The 22,367-nt window shown below is 44.8% G+C and overlaps 1 pseudogene; it reads left to right on the forward strand.

Moving 5' to 3' along the window:
- Positions 1-6,947: 6,947 nt before the first annotated feature.
- Positions 6,948-22,367, forward strand: part of LOC140207945 (uncharacterized) — a 190,888-nt pseudogene continuing 175,468 nt past the window's right edge.

Below are 22,367 nucleotides of genomic sequence, written 5' to 3' on the forward strand. Positions count from 1 at the left end.
GAAGACAGGCTGCTATTGTTAACCCTTTTACATACTTTATCATTCCCTCCTTTTCATCATTACATGATCAAAAAAGCAGTCATTTTTACAGAGAAAGCAACCGAGTACAGCACTGACTCATCAGTGGGTAAAAACAGCAGACATCAGTAATTATAACAATAATATGTGCAACTATTAGGCCATAATGTAATATCTCGCCCCACATATTACCGAACAGGCCTTCGAAGACCACCATTTCGACCCTTCGGTGAACCCGTGTAAATCCTGCTCTACTCTCTTGATACTGTCAGTCTCCTTGGCAGTGTGCTCGGAGAGGGATGTAATGTTAGTAGACTCATCAGGGATATAGGTGCAGCATTCTGTGTCAATAATAGCACAGGTTTCCCCTTTCTCAGCCAGGATAAAACCTAAAGCCTTACGATTCTGTCAGACTGTCTGCCGGATTGCAATCATTTCAGTGGATATTTCTGTTACTTGGGCCTGTGTTTCTGTCAGAGCCCCTGCAGTATTGTGGCCAGCTCCTCAAGTGCTGTAGCCAAACTGATTATCTGAATTGCTGGCTACTCCATAGGAGAGAAAAGTGATCATCCAAAATCGCTCAGTCTCAGCTTCTCCGCTGCTGGGCACCTGCAAGTATGGCCAGGATGCATGTTTCCCAGTATAGGAAGTTCTGTTTGAGAGATACCATCCCTCAGAACACTGACAACCACAGTCATCTCTGACTGAACCACAGTTACTCACCTCACTTCCCCAGGTGTTATTTGAGAAAGCCCAGGCTGAGAGTTCCTCAGTCTGGTTGAGCAGGATTACTGACATTGGGATCATAGTTTTACCATGCTGGGGAATTTCGGCACAAACCCAGCAGGCCCCTAGTTCCACCTGTTTGGCATAGGTGTGACAGAGAGACAGAAAGGTGTTAACATGGGGGCCCCCGGATGCTGGGGTGAGCCGTCTCAAAGACATAAACACGTACACCAATACATTTTCCTTTAGTCCGAGAGAGTCCATCCACAATGTTCCTTCAGTAACACGTTTGTTGTCTGTTTGATGTATTCACCGAGATTCCCCCTTCAGTTTCACAGCCGTGGGAGTGCTCAGTAACACCTGATATGGTCCTCTCCACCGAGGTCCGAGTTTCCCTCGATCCCAGTTCGTGATCAGGACAAAATTCTCAGGTTCTATGGTGGGATAGTCACCCCTCTCTGCGGGGTAGTTCTCTTCCTTGTAAGCCTGTCGTACCTGTGAATGTAATGCTTGGAGTATTTTGGTTAGTTGGCATATATATATTTCCCCATCTCTTCCCCTAGAGTATGCATATCCAATTCTGCTGGTAGACTTTCCGGGAACAAGGGTACACAAGGTCTTGGTCCTCAGAGTGTCCTCATGGGCCGTCCATGAAAGATTTCAGCTGATGACAACCCTGTTTTCCCCGGTGGGGTAACCCTCATGTGGAATAGGACTAGTAGGGCCTTCAACCAAGTGAGTCCAGTCTCCACCGTTAGAGTGCTGGTTTTTCTGTTGTATCTGGGGCCTGATTCATGATCATTATCATTTCCTGAGGCTTCCAGGGTGCAGACACAGGAATCACTGAGGTCCCTCCTCCTGCTCGTGGATTGGGCAGCATTCGGGTCGGCAATGGTCTTTGTGGAGCCATTAACTCTGGGGTTTTATTGGATTCTTCCCTCCCTGTCTTGGAATAATCCTCGGTATTCCCTTTCTGGATCTCAGGGCACAGAGAGCCTCCCCTTCCCTGCTGCTGCTGTTTTACCCGAGCGGCCACCGTATCTGAGTATCCCGAGGATTGGGGTTCACGGGCACTGGGTGCACTTGGCCCCTGGTAAGCTGGGGAGGGTACGGTGGGTGCCCACTCCTCATCACGGTGACTGCCCTCAGACAGGGTCGGTATGCCAGACATGGGTTCGGGATCACTTGTTTCCCTATCAGTTCGAACTTTAGACTGACATTCCTGCCCTTCTCTCCTATCATGGCCAGCCTTGGTTTGCTTACATTGTTTTCCCTGCTCTCGTTTCCGGTGCCCATCCACCCATTTACACTCCGCTTTTTAGTGTCTCCCAACCTTTGGCGTTCCTTCTGCAGTACATACCTACTATCCCTTTGTCACATGCAGTATTCCTCCAACTTGCTAATAATATACTGTTCCACTTTACATCTGCCTTTTCCTTCCATTCCCTTTTTAACAATTTCTACTTCTTTCCACAGTTCTTTTTCCATATCGAATTTACTGCTTGTTCTCAGGAGGTAATATCCCACCACAGTCTGCTTGGCATTCCCAATATTGGGATCCTGTTCGTGACTCCAAATGTTAAAGTTGAATCTGAATAAAACTCGGGAGACCAGATCATCACCACAGTTTATTGCACGTTCTCCTGCAGGAGTTTGAGACCCAGTTGTCAAAGGGAAGGCACGTAAGCTCTGTCACCAACTGACAAGTGGAATGACTTAGTCAGGTTACAGCCATGTATTTATACATAGTAGCCCCATACATTATTATTCGAAGATGTTATTTAAACTGGTACGCCCACAAAGTCTGTTGGTGCAAAACTTAATTAACTAGATAAGAGCGTTCGCTAAATCAAGGTTTTAATTACAGATAGATGTACTGTCCAGTCTGTATCAGTCATTCCCTTTGCAAGGCCCTGATTTACTTACAGACAAATGTTCATTCCTGTTTTTATCGGCGAGTGCTCCTCCCTTTACTCAAACGAGCGTACAATACATAATGCTTTCATCTAATGAGAGTACAATGTATAATGTTATCAGCTCTCAGTCTGTCTCTCTGCAAGCTGCAGAGATCTGGTAATGAGCATGTCTTAGCTAACCACTGAAGACAGAGTTTACTTCAGTTCAAACATTCCAATTCAGTCCCTAATATTCTTTTACCCAGAGGTTACATAGATTCAAAATGATTTTTGTATATATCCTCAATTCCTCTGGAGGGTTCAGGGGAAATACTTATGTCCAATATAGAAACTGCTGTTACCTGTGTGTATTGTGGCGATGCAAAAGTTTCTGGAGAATCTACAAGTGGGAAGAAGTGGAGTGATACTTGGAAATCTGACTATTTGAAGCTTAACTTAGCAGGCAAACTACATACGGACAGTATGCAAAAGCTCTGGTGAGAAGATCATTCATTACCCGTTACAGGCCTGCTACATAGGTTGTGTGAGAGTGCAGATTAACTCCATCGAACCCAGAGGAGATCAAAGTTCTTTTCGACAGTGAATTGCGAGCTGTTAAAATGAATACCACCCTATATAAAATTCACTGTGCACATTATGTCACGGCATAAAAAATACACAGTACAAGATATATGTCCACACTGGTCATTACAAATTAAAGGGGACATTGGTGGGAAGGTGGGGAGACTCCAGTGTCCCTGATGCCCTCACCTACAAGATGTGCATCCAGCTGCAGCTTGTAACCCTGTACTTTAAGGAGTTAGAACTTGAAATGGATGAATTCCGGATCATCCAGGAGTTGGAGGGGGTGATAGATATGACATGAAGAGAGGTGAGTTACACCCAAGGTGCAGGACACAGGAAACTAGGTGAGAGTCAGGAAGGAGAATGAGTTTAAACAACCATCGCAGAGTACTCTTGTTGCTATCCCGCAAAACATCAGGTGAACCACTTTAGAAACTGTTGGAGGGGATTACTGACAGAGGAAAGTCAAAGGGGTGAAATGGGATTTGTTAGTTAGCGGAACAGAACAAGAGGAGACTAATATCCCAGTGGTAAGGTTTGCTGGCGCTAGTGTGGGGGGAGGGGTGATGATGTGGTTAAAATAAGTTCTTTGGGGAATGGGAGCCAGAATGACAGAACAGATAATGGACAGGGTGAATTGAATTGACTTTATTACAGACATCCTTCATATACACGAAGAGTAGAAATCTTCACGTTACGACTCCATCTAAATGAGCAATGTAGAACTTACAGTAATTTATAATAGATAGTTTGTACAAAGAGCAGTGAATATAACATAGAAATCAATTAAACAGTCTGATGTCCTGGTGGAAGATGATGTCCCGGAGCCTGTTTGTCCTTTTGCTGTGGTACCGTTTCCGGGATGGTAGCAGTAGGAACAGTTTGTGGTTGTGGTGATTCAGGTCTCCAATGATCCCTCCGGCACGTTTTTACATACCTGTCTCTGAAAATGTCCTGAATAGTGGGATGTTCATATCTGCAGATGCGCTGGGCTGTCTGCACCACTCTCTGCAGGTTCCTGTGATTATGGGAAGTACAGTTTCCATACCAGTCAGTAATGCAGCCAGTCAGGATGCTCTCAATTGTGTCCCTGTAGAAAGTTCTTAGGATTTGGGACCCCATACCAAACTTAATCTGAAAGAGGTGCTGCTGTGCTCCTTTCACAGCACAGACGGTATGCACAGACCATGTGAGATCCTTGGTGATGTTTATGCTGAGGAACTTAAAGCTGTTCACCCTCTCAACCCCAGATCCCTTGATGCCAATAGGGGTTAGACTGTCTCCATTCCTCCTGTCATCCACAAACAGCTCCTTTGTTTTTGTGACAATGAGGGAGGGGTTGGTTTCTTGACACCAGTCAGATGTTGTTCAGACCTCAGACAGAGTCAGCAATCGAATGGCTGAGCATGGTGCGATGAATGTGCTGAGCTGAGTATATCACAACGCAAGAAGCATCGTAGGAAAGCCAGATGAGCCCAGGGCAGGGAATTATGATATTGTAGCCATTATTGGGACTTGGTTGCACCCAACAGTCTGAGGGATTTAGAGGAACAAATTTGTAGAGAGATTGCAGACCATGCCAAGAAGCAAAGCCTGATTCAGTAACTGATTTTGACTTTCCATATATTGACTGGGACTCCATACTGTAAAAGGACTAGATGGGGTAGAGTTTGTCAAATGTGCCCTTAAACAGTACGTTGAAGTCCTGACGTAAGAGTGTCCAATAATCTGTTAGGAAATGATCCAGGTCTGGTGACAGAAATTAGTGATCACAATGCCATGAAATTCAAAGTAAATTTGGAAAAAGAGAGGTCTGGACCACGGGTTGAGATTCTAAATTGGAGAAAGGTCAATTTTGATGGTATCAGAAAGGATCTGACAAGTGTGGTTTGGGACAGGCTGTTTTCTGGCAAAGGAGTACTTGGTAAGTGGGAGGCCTTCAGAAGTGAAAGTTTGAGGGTATAGAGTTTGTATGTGTTTGTCAAAATAAAAGTGGAAAGGCAACTGGTGCAGGGAACCTTGGTTTTCCAGAAATATTGAGGACCTGGGTACTTTGTTCCTCTAAATACCTCAGAATTTTGAGTGCTACCAAGACTCATTAATGACTACAATATCATAATTCCACCCCCTGAGCTCAACTGACTTTGTTTTAGTCGTCTTCTGTTGGTTTCTAACAGCTTCCCAATAGTTTTTGCTCATTATTTTCCCTCTCTTTGGCTTTTATATTGGATTTGGCTTCTCATTTCAGCCACGGTTGTGTCCTCCTGCCTATCCAATGCTTCCACTTATTTGGGATGTATCGATCACTCAGCTTCTGAATTGCTCCCAGAAACACCAGCCGTTGCTGCTCCATTGTCACTCCTACCTTATCTCTTCCAAACAAGTTTGGCTAACTTCTCTGTCATAGAAACATGGAGAAGATCAGTATGGAAACAGGCCATTTGGCCCATTTAGTCAATGCCGAAAAAGCATTTAAGCTGTTTAATGCAACGACCTGCACCGGGACCATTGCCCTCCGTACCCCCACCATCCAGGATCCCATCCAACCTTCTTTTAAATTTTTCAACTGAGCTCACATTCACCACTTGTGCTGGCATTTCATTCCACACTCTCATGACCATTTCAGTAAAGAGCTTTTCCAAATGTTCCCGTTAAATTTTCAACTTCCCCACTTACCCATGAATCGGGTTGTCATCCCACCCAACCGCAGTTGAAAAAGCTGCTTGCATTTACCCTATCTATACCCGCATAATTTTGTATACTTCTAACAAATCCTCAAAGCAATCTATAATTTCCTTATTTATGTTTAGAGCCTTTTTTTGGTGTATAAGATGTTGAGGGGCATTGATCGTGAGGAAAGCCAGAAGTTTTTTTTTTTCACAGGGCTGAAATGGCTAACACGAGGGTCATAATTTTTAGTTGCTTGGAAATAGATACTGAGGGGATGTCAGGGGTAACTTTTTCAGACAGAGAGTGGTGGGTGTGTGGAATTCACTGCTGGCTGTTCGTGTGAGAGAGTTTCAGTTACTGTGTGGCCAGGAACCCATGCAGCTCAGTGGGAACAGGGAATAATACCAATGGAGAGAGTCAAACTGAGCCAGGTCACAGATTGGAGATGGCAGAAATGCCCCATTCTTATAGAGACAGTAAGAGCATCAGAGAATTTGATTGTCATTCCAGAAATCAGCACTGTGCCCAGTTATAAGATGATATCTCTCTCCAACTTGGGTTAAACTTCACTGTAACAATGTGATGCCAGATCAGACCTTGGCAACTCAAGTGATCGCATCTGATATATTGTCCTACAAACATTGATGGATTTTGTAAATCTTTTTACAGGTTAAAAATGACAAGAAATTTGTCTACGGGAACCTCGAACAAAACACACCAGTTTTGCTGTCTCTGTCCAGATATTTAAGAAGTGGAGCAAGGGATTCACTCGATCATCCTTCCTGCTCAGACTGTGCGGAGGGATTCACTCAATCATCTGACCGACTGGCATGCCTGTCATTTGACACAGCGGGGGACTCATTCATCTGTTCAGACATTGGGAATAGATTCAATCAGCAAGTTCACTCTGGGACAAGACCATTCACCTGTTCTGTGTGTGAGAAGGGATTCAGTCAGTCTTCCCACCTGTGGACACACCAGTCAGTTCACGGTGGGTAGAGGCTGGTTGTCTGCTGAATTTGTGGTGAAGGATTCACTTGGTCATCTGACCTAATGGCTCACCAGCGCGTTCACACTGGACAGAGGCCATTCACCTGCTCAGACTGTGGGAAGGGATTCACTTCGTCATCTCAGTTACTGAGACACTAGTCAGTTCACACCGGAGAGAGGCCATTCACCTGCTCAGACTGTGGGAAGGGATTCACTCAGTCATCTCAGTTACTGAGACACCAGTCAGTTCACACCGGAGAGAGGCCATTCACCTGCTCAGACTGTGGGAAGGGATTCACTTGCTCAACCAAACTGAAGTTACATCAGCGAATTCACACTGGAGAGAGGCCATTCTCCTGCTCATTGTGTGGGAAGGGATTCACACAGTTAGCTAGCCTACAAGCACACCAGTCAGTTCACACTGGGGACAGGCCGTTCACCTGCTCAGACTGTGGGAAGGGATTCACTTTGTCATCTCAGTTACTGAGACACCAGTCAGTTCACACTGGGGACAGGTCGTTCACCTGCTCAGACTGTGGGAAGGGATTCACTCGGTCATCTCAACTGAAGGTACATCAGCGAGTTCACACAGGGGAGAGGCCATTCACCTGCTCAGACTGTGGGAAGGGATTTGCTGAATCATCTCAACTGAAGGTACATCAGCGAGTTCACACTGGAGAGAGGCCATTCTCCTGCCCAGACTGTGGGAAGGGATTTGCACAGTTATCTGGCCTACAAGCACACCAGTCAGTTCACACTGGGGAGAGGCCGTTCATCTGCTCAGACTGTGCGAAAGGATTCACTTGGTCATCTCAACTGAAGGTACATCAGCGAGTTCACACTGGAGAAAAGCCTTTCACCTGCTCAGACTGTGGGAAGGGATTCACTTCATCATCTCAACTGAAGGTACATCAGCGAGTTCACACAGGGGAGAGGCCGTTCACCTGCTCAGTCTGTAGGAAGGGATTTATTAGGTCATTTAATCTGAAGCTGCATCAACGAGTTCACACCGGAGAGAGGCCATTCACCTGCTCAGACTGTGGTAAGGGATTCACTCAGTCATCTCAACTGATGGTACATCAGCGAGTTCACACAGGGGAGAGGCCGTTCGCCTGCTCATTCTGTGGGAAGGGATTCATTAGGTCATTTAATCTGAAGCTACATCATCGAGTTCACACTGGTGAAAAGCCTTTCACCTGCTCAGTCTGCGGGAAAGCATTCATTCAGTCATCTCATCTACTGAGACACCAGAGAAATCACACTGGAGAGAGGCCGATCACCTGCTCAGACATTGGGAAGAGATTCTCTCAACCAAATCAACCAAATGTGCATCATTAAGTTCACACTGAGGAGAGGCCGTTCACCTGCTGTGAATGTCGGAAGGAATTCATTCAGTTATCTATCGGTTGGCTAGCAGGTTAATATAGGGGGTAATTGCCCCCCAGCCCAGCCAGACTTAAGAAATCTCGTTTGGGTGTATGCTGCGTGATGTGTCCCCTGTTACAAATCAGTACCCCGAAATAACAAACAGTACACAATATGTGATTAAACGATTGAGCCTTATAATTCTTACTTTGACTATATGGTTTGTAAAGAAAATAAAACAACAAAAAAAAAAAAGCAAAAGGCTCTCTGTTCGCATCTTTTTATCTACCCCTGGCAAAAGACCGAACTCCAAAACCCTGTTATCTCTAGTCATAACCTAAGCATTGCTGCTACAGAGAAACCATTACCTCAGCAGTGAAACATTGCTGAGAGGCCGTTACTTTAGCAGTGAAACCCTACAGCGTGTTACACTTGTGACACACTACCGGGTTCACACCGGGGAGAAAGTTTCAATAAGCTGCATGCTGGATATTTGTCCATCACCGTTGCTTAATGCAATTTCGAGAGTGACTGTTGGAGCTGAACTCTGCAATTATTGCTGCTGCTCACCACACCCAGTTCTGCACCCTGGTCACTGGGCATGGGAGGAGTTTCTTCTGCTGCATATTCACCTTTAATGAGACTGGAGTTTAATATTCTGGATCTCGGACAAACAAATCAGTTCTATTTTAAACACTGTCTTTGGTACTAGTGAATTTATAACACACCTAGTGTACAATAGAGAGTCAATTCAGGCCGGCTGGACCCTGCCAGTGATTCTGTTCCACAACGGTCCTTTTAAATCCTCCCTAGTTGTTCCCCTCTCACTCTTCCTGTGGTGATGGGCTCCAAACAGTCACCACTCTGTGGGTGAAGAGGTTTCCCTTGAATTTTCTGCAGACTGAAGAAGTCGATCTGACTGCAGTTCTGTCTGAGATGTTGTTCGTCCCTCTAATCTCTCTGCTGAGGAAGAATAACATTGGTAGTTAACCTCCTTCATCACGGCTCATTTCCACATCATGGGTCATTTTCCCTGCTTCTAAAGGGCTGTTAGAAAACACCACTGTCCTCTAAAGTCTGAAAGCAGAATGGGAAACCATTAGTTGGATGTTCAACAAAGCAGGGTCAGAAACCAGAGGCAGGTCTGCACAGGGCAGAGTTTGGGGCTCTAGACGATGGTCGGGGTAAGAACGTATGATGAGGAGAAGGGAATCAGCAGCGGGGCGTGGTAACGAATGAGAGCGTAGCAACATTTGGAAGCTGATTGACAGAGAAAACAATTTGGTTGTCTGACTGATGACACAAGCAATGCCTGTTGTGAGGTGCTCCTTTGTTCGAGGAACATGTGTGAGTTGGGATGGTTATATCTATTGAGGGAGTTGTTCCTGCTTGTTTATCCTGTAATATTATATCCGGATGGTTATTATGGATTGTCCTATATGTAACACTGTATTTATTATCATAAAATTTGTAAGATTTTGACTCTAAAGCTGAACCAGGCTTGAATTTATGGTACCTTAATGAAGTTTAGGTGGTCATTCATGAGTTTGTATTTTAAAGCAAGACTTTGGTGAATGATGTTTGCCACTTGATTTTACCTTTGTAAGTAATCAGATTGAGTTAAGCTGCTGCAGGATTCTGGAATGTGTCGGATTGTGTCTGGTTTCTCTTGGCATTTTCTGCATTTATTGCCTTGTCTGTTTGTCTTTTATGTAGTTTTGATATATGTGTGGTACATGCCATGGTGGTTAAGGCATCGGTCCAGTGATCTGAAGGTGGCTAGTTCGAGCCTCATATGGGCAGCGTGTTGTGTCCTTGAGCAGGGCACTTAACCACGCATTGCTCTGCGGCGACACTGGTGCCAAGCTGTATGAGTCCTAGTGCCCTTCCCTTAGACAACATCAGGGGCGTGGAGAGGGGAGACTTGCAGCATGGGCAACTGCCGGTCTTCCATACAACCTTGCCCATGCAGCAGTCATCATCGAAAATTGATGGACAGCCGAAGATTTTTTTTTTTAATGTTTGAGAATGTTAACCACCTTGACCTGTATTTCCCCAAGGAAACCCTGTTTCTGGGAAGAAGTCTCCAACTCTGAGTCGGGCTCTCTATACTTCCTTGTCACCAGCTAGTCTGCTGAGATCATTGAGATGCCTCCCATGGAGGGTTATACTCATTCCACCGGTTAATATTTTCTTCCATAGTGATGATTCATTTCTCTGAGTTGGCCTCTCATTTAAGTTTTCTGGTCTGTATTTCTTATCAGAATTGCATATACCTGCATGGAGTGCTGAATCCTTTTTATTTTGTATGAAAATATATACTTTAGAAATATTATCAGGTAGTTGGTTGATTTTTTTTAAATGTCTGTTATAGCTCTTCCTCCTTCTGATCTACTACTGTACAGACTCTTGCCATCTTCAGAAGTTTTCTGATGACTCTGCCATAGGTGGATGCAACGGCAAGGGAGATGAGACTGAGTACAGGGCTACGGTAGAAAGCTTTGTCACATGGTGTGAGCAGAATTATCTGCAGCTTAATGTGAAGAACACTAAGGAGCTGGTGGTGGACTTGAGGAGGGATAAGGCACCGGTGACCCCTGTTTCCATCCAGGTATGTGTGGACATGGTGGAGGATTGCAAATACCTGGGGATACGAATTGACAATAAACTGCACTGGTGAGAGAACACTGAGGCTGTCTACAAGTAGGGTCAGACCCGTCTCTATTTCCTGAGGAGACTGAGGTCCTTTAACATCTGCCGGACAATGCTGAGGATGTTCTACGAGTCTGTGGTGGCCAGTGCTATCATGGTTGCTGTTGTGAGCTGGGGCAGCAGGCTGAGGGTAGCAGACACCAACAGAATCAACAAACTCATTCGTAAGGCGAGTGATGTTGTGGGGATGGAACTGGACTCTCTCACGGTGGTGTCTGAAAGGAGGATGCTGTGCAAGTTGCATTTCATCTTGGTCAACGTCTCCCATCCACTACATAATGTACTGGGTGGTCACAGGAGTACATTCAGCCAGAGACTCATTCCACCGAGATGCAGCACAGAGCTCCATAGGAAGTCATTCCTGCCTGTGTTCATCAAACTTTACAACTCCTCCCTTGGAGTGTCAGACACCCTAAGCCAATAGGCTGGTCCTGGACTTATTTCCTGGCATAATTTAAATATTACTATTTAATTATTTGCAGTTTTATATTGCTATATTTATACTCTATTCTTGGTTGGGCAACTGTAACGAAAATCAATTTCCCTCGGGATCAATAAAGTATGACTATGACTATGACTATGATCTCAGTGGCATTAATCTAAATGTGTTTGAGTGTTGTGACGAGAATACACATAAATTAAGATGTTTGCTGGCCTGGGTTAGCATCAGTGGCATCAGCAGTTGGTCTGCCACCTGTCCTCAGGTGAAGGAGAGATAAGGAACAATGAAGCAGCATCTGGAGATGTTAATGAAGGGACGGGAGGGAGAGCTGTCTAGAGCGGCTCCCCCTTTGAACCCTGAACTGTTTGAAGTGATGGACAGGCGATACCCCAGCAGGGGGATAAAAAGGGACAGGTTCGCTAAGGCAGGACACACACGACACTCGAAGTAAGGAGACCCTGGAAGCGGTGCGCCTCTCACAGCAGTTATAATGGGTGACTTCAATCTACATGTAGATTGGGTGAACCAAATTGGTAAAGGTGCTGAGGAAGAGGATTTCTTGGAATGTATGCGGGATGGTTTTTTGAACCAACATGTCGAGGAACCGACTAGAGAGCAGGCTATTCTGGACTGGGTTTTGAGCAATGAGGAAGGGTTAATTAGCAATCTTGTCGTGAGAGGCCCCTTGGGTAAGAGTGACCATAATATGGTAGAATTCTTCATTAAGATGGAGAGTGACATAGTTAATTCAGAAACAAAGGTTCTGAACTTAAAGAGGGGTAACTTTGAAGGTATGAGACGTGAATTAGCTAAGATAGACTGGCAAATGACACTTAAAGGATTGAGGGTGGATATGCAATGGCAAGCATTTAAAGGTTGCATGAATGAACTGCAACAAATGTTCATCCCTGTTTGGCAAAAGAATAAATCAAGGAAGGTAGTGCACCCGTGGCTGACAAGAGAAATTAGGGATAGTATCAATTCCAAAGAAGCAGCATACAAATTAGCCAGAGAAAGTGGCTCACCTGAGGACTGGGAGAAATTTAGAGTTCAGCAGAGTAGGACAAAGGGCTTAATTAGGAAGGGGAAAAAAAGATTATGAGAGAAAACTGGCAGGCAACATAAAAACGGACTGTAAAAGCTTTTATAGGTATGTAAAAAGGAAAAGACTGGTAAAGACAAATGTAGGTCCCCTGCAGACAGAAACAGGTGAGTTGATTATGGGGAACAAGGACATGGCAGACCAATTGAATAATTACTTTGGTTCTGTCTTCACTAAGGAGGACATAAATAATCTTCCAGAAATAGTAGGGGACAGAGGGTCCAGTGAGATGGAGGAACTGAGCGAAATACATTTTAGTAGGGAAGTGGTGTTAGGTAAATTGAAGGGATTGAAGGCAGATAAATCCCCAGGGCCAGATGGTCTGCATCCCAGGGTGCTTAAGGAAGTAGCCTAAGAAATAGTGGATGCATTAGTGATAATTTTTCAAAACTCGTTAGATTCTGGACTAGTTCCTGAGGATTGGAGAGTGGCTAATGTAACTCCACTTTTTAAAAAAGGAGGGAGAGAGAAACCGGGGAATTATAGACCGGTTAGCCTAACGTCGGTGGTGGGGAAACTGCTGGAGTCAGTTATCAAGGATGTGATAACAGCACATTTGGAAAATGGTGAAATGATCGGACAAAGTCAGCATGGATTTGTGAAAGGAAAATCATGTCTGACGAATCTCATAGAATTTTTTGAGGATGTAACTAGTAGAGTGGATAGGGGAGAACCAGTGGATGTGGTATATCTGGATTTTCAGAAGGCTTTTGACAAGGTCCCACACAGGAGATTAGTGTGCAAACTTAAAGCACACGGTATTGGGGGTAAGGTATTGGTGTGGGTGGAGAGTTGGTTAGCAGACAGGAAGCAAAAAGTGGGAATAAACGGGACCTTTTCAGAATGGCAGGCGGTGACTAGTGGGGTACCGCAAGGCTCAGTGCTGGGACCCCAGTTGTTTACAATATATATTAATGACTTGGATGAGGGAATTAAATGCAGCATCTCCAAGTTTGCAGATGACACGAAGCTGGGTGGCAGTGTTAGCTGTGAGGAGGATGCTAAGAGGATGCAGGGTGACTTGGATAGGTTGGGTGAGTGGGCAAATTCATGGCAGATGCAATTTAATGTGGATAAATGTGAAGTTATCCACTTTGGTGGCAAAAATAGGAAAACAGGTTATTATCTGAATGGTGGCCGATTAGGAAAAGGGGAGGTGCAACGAGACCTGGGTGTCATTATACACCAGTCATTGAAAGTGGGCATACAGGTACAGCAGGCGGTGAAAAAGGCGAATGGTATGCTGGCATTTATAGCGAGAGGATTTGAGTACAGGAGCAGGGAGGTACTAATGCAGTTGTACAAGGCCTTGGTGAGACCACACTTGGAGTATTGTGTGCAGTTTTGGTCCCCTAATCTGAGGAAAGACATCCTTGCCATAGAGGGAGTACAGAGAAGGTTCACCAGATTGATTCCTGGGATGGCAGGACTTTCATATGAAGAAAGAATGGATGAACTGGGCTTGTACTCGTTGGAATTTAGAAGATTGAGGGGGGATCTGATTGAAACGTATAAGATCCTAAAGGGATTGGACAGGCTAGGTGCAGGAAGATTGTTCCCGATGTTGGGGAAGTCCAGAACGAGGGGTCACAGTTTGAGGATAGAGGGGAAGCCTTTTAGGACTGAGATTAGGAAAAACTTCTTCACACAGAGAGTGGTGAATCTGTGGAATTCTCTGCCACAGGAAACAGTTGAGGCCAGTTCATTGGCTATATTTAAGAGGGAGTTAGATATGGCCCTTGTGGCTACGGGGGTCAGTGGGTATGGAGGGAAGGCTGGGGCGGTGTTCTGAGTCGGATGATCAGCCATGATCATAGTAAATGGCGGTGCCGGCTCGAAGGGCCGAATGGCCTACTCCTGCACCTATTTTCTATGTTTCTATGTTTGATCCTTCGGTTAAATTTGAAGAGACTTGGAAGCCATTTATTCAACATTTTCATATGATGTAGTTTGACCTTTTCTGAATCCTTTTTATTAACTTAGAATATGTGAATAGAGGAGCGTAGTTGACGACATTAATGAATGTATTCGATCTAATATATTGGTTCAACCTTGTTTTGTTCTGTTTGCTTTTTTTAGGGTTTAGCAATTAGTTCTATTTCTTTTTTTTTGTTTTTTGGGTTTTTTTGCAATATCATTTTCTTCTCATTTCTTTTTTCTTCATGATTGACTATATCGAGAGTTTGGAAGTCTATTACACTTGGACTATTTGTAGTATTTTTTGTATATGTTTAATAACAATAAGGTAATTCCAATCTTTGTATCACTATTGTTATTATGTTTATGAACTTGAAAATTAATAAAAAGATTAAAAAAGAAAAAAGATCACTAATTTCTGTCACCAGCCCTGGGTCATTTCCTAACAGCTTATTGCACACTTCAATGTCAGGAATTCTACGTAGTGATCAAGAGCACATTTGACAAACTCTTCCCCCTTTTACAGTATGGGAGTCCCAGTCAATATATGGAAAGTTAAAATCACTTACTGAATCAACTTTTGTTTCTTGGCATGGTCTGCGATCTCTCTACAACTTTGTTCCTCTAAATCCCTCAGACTGTTGGGTGCAACCAAGTCCCAGTAATGGCTACAACATCATAATTCCCTGCCTGAGCTCATCTGGCTTTCCTACAATGCTTCCTGCATTGTGATATACACAGCTCAGCACATTCATCGCACCACACTCAATCATTTGATTGCTGACTCTATGTGAGGTCTGAACAACATCTGACTGGTGTCAAGAAAACAAACTCTCTCTCATTGTCACAAAAACAAAGGAGCTGATTGTGGATGACAGGAGGAATGGAGACAGGCTAACCCCTATTGACATCAATCGATCTGGGGTTGAGAGGGTGAACAGCTTTAAGTTCCTTGGCATAAATATCACCAAGGATCTCACATGGTCTGTACATACCGGCTGTGTTGTGAAAAGAGCACAACAGCACCACTTTCACATCAGATGGTTGAAGAAGTTTGGGATGGGACCCCAAATCCTAAGAACTTTCTACAGGGACACAATTGAGAGCATCCTGACTGGCTGCATCACTGCCTGGTATGGGAACTGTACTTCCCTGAATCGCCGGAACCTGCAGAGAGTGGTGCAGACATCCCAGCACATTTGTAGATGTGAACTTCCCACTATTCAGGACATTTACAGAAATAGGTGTGTAAAAAGGGCCGAAAGGATATTGAGAGACCCAATTCACCACAACCAAAAACTGTTCCTGCTGCTATCATCCAGGAAACGGTACCACAGCAAAGGACAAACAGGATCCAGGATATCATCTTCCACCCGGCCATCGGACTGATTAAGTCATGCTGATACAATTGCATTTTTATGTTACATGGACTGTCCTATGTACAAACTATTTATTATAAATTACTATATTTAGATGGAGACGTAACATAAAGATTTCTACTCCTCATGTATATGAAGGATGTATGTGATAAAGTCAATTCAATTCAATTCACCCTCTCCACTATCTGTCCTCGCAGTCTGGCTCCCATTCCTCCTACAACTTACTTTAACCACATCACCCTCTCCCCCCACACGAGCACAAGCAAGCCTTACCACTGGGATATTACTCCCCTCTTGTTCTGTTCCCCTAACTAACGAATCCCCTATCATGCCTCTGACTTTCCTCTGGCAGGTAATCCCCCCCAACAGCTTCTAAAGTGGTCCAACTGTTGTTGTGCAGGTTAGCAACAAGAGTACTCTGCAATGGCTATTTAAACTCATTCTCTTCCTGACTCTCACCCAGTATCATGTGTCCTGCACCTTGGGTGTAACTCACCTCTCTTCATGTCATATTTATCAACCCCTCCAACTCCTGGATGATCAGGAATTCATCCATTTCAAGTTCCAACTCCTTAACGTGCAGGGTTACAAGCTGCAGCTGGATGCATATCTTGTAGGTGAGGGCATCAGGGATACTGGAGGTCTCCCCACCGTCCCACCAATGTCCTCTCTAATTTGTAATGACCAGTGTGCACATAAATCTTGTACTGTGCATTTTTATACCCAGTGACAACATGTGTACAGTGAATTTTATATAGAGACCCTGACGAAGGGTCTCGGCCCGAAACGTCGACTGTACCTCTTCCTAGAGATGCTGCCTGGCCTGCTGTGTTCACCAGCAACTTTGATGTGTGTTGGGTAAATTTATCTGATTGTTAATTGAGCAGGAGGCTTTGTGCTGGGTAAATTACTAAGAGAACATGGATCCACTGCAGTCGATTGACACGAGTGGGCCAGGAGCAGCCCTACACAGTATGTGTGAGAGTTTTCCAGACAAGGAAAAGGATTTGCGAATGTTGAGTGCAGTGGTGAATAAGAAATTGGGGACAAAATGTGGCCACTGGGGGGGAGGGGGGAACCTGGGATACTACCTCATGAGAACAAGCAGTAAATTCGATATGGAAAAAAAAACGGTGGAAAGAAGTGGAAATTGTTAAAAAGGGAATGGAAAGAAAAGGTAGATGTAAAGTGGAGCAGTATATTATTAGCATGTTGGGGGAATGATGCATGTGACAAAGGGATAGAGGTATGTACTGGAGTAGGAACGCCAAAGGTTGGAGGACGCTAAAAGCAGAGCGTGAATAGGTGAATGGGGCCGAAAATGAGAGCAGGAAAAACAATGTAAGCAAACCAATGCCGCACTAGGTAGGAGAGAAGGGTAGAAACATCAGTCTAAAGTTCGAACTGATAGGGAAACAAGGGATCCTGAAACCGTGTCTGGCATACCGACCCTATTTGAGGACAGTGACTGTGATGAACTGCCCACCTGAATGCTGCCCAAACCACGAGCAGGAGGGGGGAGAACCCTCAGTGATTCCTCTGTCTGCACCCTGGAAGCCTCAAGAAATGATAATGATCATGAATCAGGCCCCAGATAGAAAAGAAAAACCAGCACAGTTTGCTCAGTATGTCCGCAGTACTACAGAAATGTACAATGCGACCCCACAAGATTTATTCTGTCTCTTCTGCATGATTCTCTCAGCTGATGAGGGGTGGAAATGGAAGGCAGAATTGAGATACCAAACCTATCAGAATTTACAGGCGGGAAACCCTAATGAGAATGAACAGACAGAATGGATCATTCAAGCCTTGGAGAGGGCTCTCCAACAACCTTCAAACATCACTAAAATACTTTAACACAAACCTAAGCCTGGGGAATCGGGACAAGACTATTGAGCGCGATTTGTGGCCTGCTACGGCACTTTCACAGGAGACCAAGCCTTTAATGATGGGAATCCGTTCCCCCAGTTTAATGCCTTACTGCTCCAATGCTTACCAACTAAGTTAGCCAACACGATTAAAACAAATAACATGGATTAGACTGATAATGACCGAAATCGAATGCGACGAGCTTTGACATATTATTGGGACCCGGCTTTCAAATCCTGATCAACCCCGAAGGGAACTAATATACTAATATTAAAAGTGAATATGTTAGCGGAAGAAGGACGCGAGCAAGCTATATCTGGGGATCAGAAATGGGAACAAAAACCTACCAAGGGACAGGTGGGGACAACAACGTGTTCAGAAATTGACAAGCAAGGAAGCTTCCTAACATGAGTACCACCCCTCGGGAAGAGCCCAATGTAATATTGCAAGTTGCTGGAATTCCAATTCCGTTTATGATTGATATGGGGGCAACCATAACCACTCTCAATCAGGAAATAGTATCAGAAAAGAGATTCCAGCTATCAGATTCTACAATCACTCTGTCTGGGTCTGAAGGCACGGAACGTACGTATTCACATACTCAGCCACTGAAGGTGGAATTCCAGGGAGACCCAGTGTGTGGTTTCATTTACAGTCACCACCAGTCAGGGGTGTAATCTAGCAGGGAGAGACTTGCTCTGTCCGTTGGAAGTTGAGATTCTATGCATGGACAAGGGTATCACTCTGGTACTAGCGAACAATCGACTGCTTCCCCAGTTTCCGCCCCCCCCAGTGGTGGGAACTTAATCTGAACTCCACTGCATTTGAACCCCTTCTGCCAGCGGCCAACTCTCATGTGACTCTGTGCTATGACCCTACGGGGTGCTCAACTGAGGAAAGCCAATATTATGCACCCCTCGAGGGACAGACGTTCCCAGTCACGGTGATTGGAGAGGTTAAAGGAAGGGAGGGCAGTGCATTACTTGCCGAAGTTCCGGATTTCCTTTTGGCCACAGACAGGTCTGGTGGTTCCCCATACCACCATTAGGGTTTGCCCTGGGTTCAAGCCAAAGAACTTAGGGTTCCTTGCCAACACCTTGACGAAACAAGCCTCCAGCACCGAGCGAGACTAGCAAGACTTGGCCACTGGCCAACTCCGATACTGGAAGGAGTCGGAGGTGAAGACGGGACATCTGAAGACACTCTTTTAATATTGACTGAACTCAAGACTCATCTCTGGGCAATTTCAGGCCATTAAGTTGACAGCACCAACTGCTCCCCTGTCCGGATCACCGTGAAGGAAGGACAGACTTTCCCATCCATTCCGCAATACCCCCTCAAGCCCGAGGCAACGTTTTATGAGGATGGAAGTTGTTTTGTGGATCCAACAGGAAAATGATATTCTGGCTATGCGATAGTGACAGACAGTGAAATAGTTGAGCAGGCCTCTTTTGAAGCAGCTGTCTCCGCCCAGAAGGCTCAGTTGTTTGCTCGGACTCGTGCCTGTATCCTAGCAACAGACTAAAGTGTGAACGTTAACACAGACTCCCGTTATGCATTTGAAGTTGCACATGACTACAGGGCTCTCTGGAAAAATGGGAATTCCTGACTTCCTCTGGCCACCCCATTAGTAATGCCGCTCTACAGCTACCTCAAGTTTTGGCTATTATTAAATGTGCGGCCTACACCCACATGTCCGACCTGGTCACTAAAGGCAATGCTTTAGCAGATAAGACAGCAAAAATTGCAGCAGAATCCTCGGTAGTTGTAGTTTCCTTGGATTCCCGTCAAGCAACCCTCCGTGACTTAAGCAGGATGGGTTTGCCAGACATGCGGGAGGTATGTACTTTTCACGGGGACGCCTCTGAGGAGGAGCGCAAACTGTGGTCCCAGGTGGGGTGCCAGAAAGACCCCGATCTAGGTTTTTGGATCAACCCAGTGGGACAGGTTTGTGTTCCTGCACAGTTTTTACCAATATCGGTCGATTATATACATAATTGAACACACCTAGAAAAGGAGGGAATGGTTGGTAACCTGTACCCTGCACACCGGGTATGACTCCCTTGACAGGTGGACCTATTTTATGTCTACAAGTTGATTATATTGAATTGCCTAGAGTACATTGCTATCGATACTGCTTAGTTATTATAGATGTGTTTAGTAGATGGATTGAAGCTATTCCAACTACTAATAATACTGTTATGACTGTTGTGAAGATATTATTACAGGAAATATCTCCCAGGTACGGCCTGCCAGAGATGCTGAGCTCTGACAATAGCCTACACTTTGTGGCAAAAGTAAACAAAGGAGTATGTAACGAACTAGCTAACAAGCAACAATTCTACTGTGTACAACACCCACGGGCCGCTGGCATAGTGGAAACAGCCAATGGCACTCTGAAGAGTAAATTGGCCAAACTAACAGCAGAGACTGGACTCACTTGGTGAAGGTCCTACCGTTAGTCTTATTGCACATGAGGGTTACCCCACAGGGGGGAACAGGGTTGTCACCAGCTGAAATCATTTATGGACAGCCCATGAGGACACCCTGGGGACCAAGACCTTGTGTACCATTGCTCCCAGAAAGTCTACCAGCAAAATTGGATACGCATACCCTCGGGGAAAAGATGGGGAATTATATATGCCAACTAACCAAAATTTTCTAAGCATTACATTCACAGGTACGACAGGCTTACAAGGAAGAGAACTACCCCGCAGAGAGGAGTGACTACCCCACCATAGAACCTGGGAATTTTGTTCTGATTAAGAACTGGGATTGAGGGAAACTCTGACCTCGGTGGAGAGGACCATATCAGGTGTTATTGACCACTACCACGGCTCTGAAACTGAAGGCGCAATCTCGGTGGATACATCGAACAGACTACAAACGTGTTACTGCAGGAACTGAGTAGTAGGACTCTCTCAGACTAAAGGAAAATGTGTTGGTTGATAGTGGTGTGATTAACCTCTCGGTTTCTTGCCATGGACTGTCATTTTAGGAGAGAGTGCCTGAGTGACGTCAGCTGTCGGCTTTCTCGGCTCCTGTTTGACAGAGAGAGAGCAAACTATTTGACTATACAGCGTGTTTACATTGCATATGTGGATTTTGTTGGAGCATCCTGTGGCTACCACTTTTGTTAACCCTTAGCTGGTTTCGGGTGTGTTATGTGGGAACCACTTGTGAGAAGGGATATTCTGTGGAAATCACTGTCGGTAATACCTTGTGTTTTGGATCTGGATTAGGAAAACCTTGTCACAAGACAAGATCACAAAACAAAGGTGCAGAAGTAGGCCATTCAGCCCATCGAGTCTGCTCCGCCATGTGGTATCCACCCGTGTGTTCACCCTTGCCTGGTTGGTAGTTCCCTTTGAAGATGGTACCCCTGTGATAAGCTACGTTTGGTGATAATTCAAATGTGGATTTGGAACGACAATGGATAAGATCTACGGCAACTGTTAGCCTGTTTTACCACCGTGGAATTCGACGTAATTGCCTTCTCTCGACATTCACCTTGGATTACAAATATCTCTCATCATTTATTCTGTGGATGAACTGAACTTTCATACTTTACCATCTAAAAGCTTTAAGCTTGGTATTCCCTGAGCTCAATGGTTTGGGAGTTACATTTACACATATATATACTCATAACACTGTTAACTTTAGATTATCTTGCTTAAGTTGTTATATTATAAGTAGATACTAATAAAGATAGTGGTTTGAACATCAAAACCAGACTCCAGATGTCATTTATTGCTGCTGCTTCATTTGAACCGTTACGGGTATGTAACAGTGGTGTTCGTGTTTATGACTTTGAGAGGGCTCACCCCAGCATCCGGGGGCACCCATGTTAACACCTTTCTGTCTCTCTGTCACACCTATGCCAAACAGGTAGAAGTAGGGGCCTGCTGGGTTTGTGGTGAAATTCCCCAGCATGGTAAAACTATGATTCCAATGTCAGTAATCCCGCTCAACCAGACTGAGGAACTCTCAGTGTTCCAGTCAGAGATAACTGTGGCTGTCAGTGTTCTGAGGGATGGTATCTCTCAAACAGAACTTCCTGTACTGGGAAACATGCATCCTGGCCATACTTGCAGGTGCCCAGCAGCAGAGAAGCTGAGACTGAGCGATTTTGGATGATCACTTTTCTCTCCTATGGAGTAGCCAGGAATTCACGAGAGATAATCAATTTGGCTACAACACTTGAGAAGCTGGCCACAATACTGCAGGGGCCCCGACAGAAACACAGGCCCAAGTAACAGAAATATTCACTGAAATGATTGCAATCTGGCAAACAGTCCCACAGAATCGTAAGGCTTTAGGTTTTATCCCAGCTGAGAAAAGGGGGAACCTGTGCTATTATTGACACAGAATGCTGCACCTATATCCCTGATGACTCTACTAACATTACATCCCTCTCCGAGCACACTGCCAAGGAGACTGACAGTATCAAGAGAGTAGAGCAGGATTTACACGGGTTCACCGAAGGGTCGAAATGGTGGTCTTCGAAGGCCTGTTCGGTAATATGTGGGGCGAGATATTGCATTATGGCCTAATAGTTGCACATATTATTGTTATAATTACTGATGTCTGCTGTTTTTACCCACTGATGAGTCAGTGCTGTACTCGGTTGCTTTCTCTGTAAAAATGACTGTTTTTTTGATCATGTAATGATGAAAAGGAGGGAATGATAAAGTATG

The sequence above is a fragment of the Mobula birostris genome, chromosome 13, assembly GCF_030028105.1.
Source record: "Mobula birostris isolate sMobBir1 chromosome 13, sMobBir1.hap1, whole genome shotgun sequence".
Taxonomy (NCBI): Eukaryota; Metazoa; Chordata; class Chondrichthyes; order Myliobatiformes; family Myliobatidae; genus Mobula; species Mobula birostris.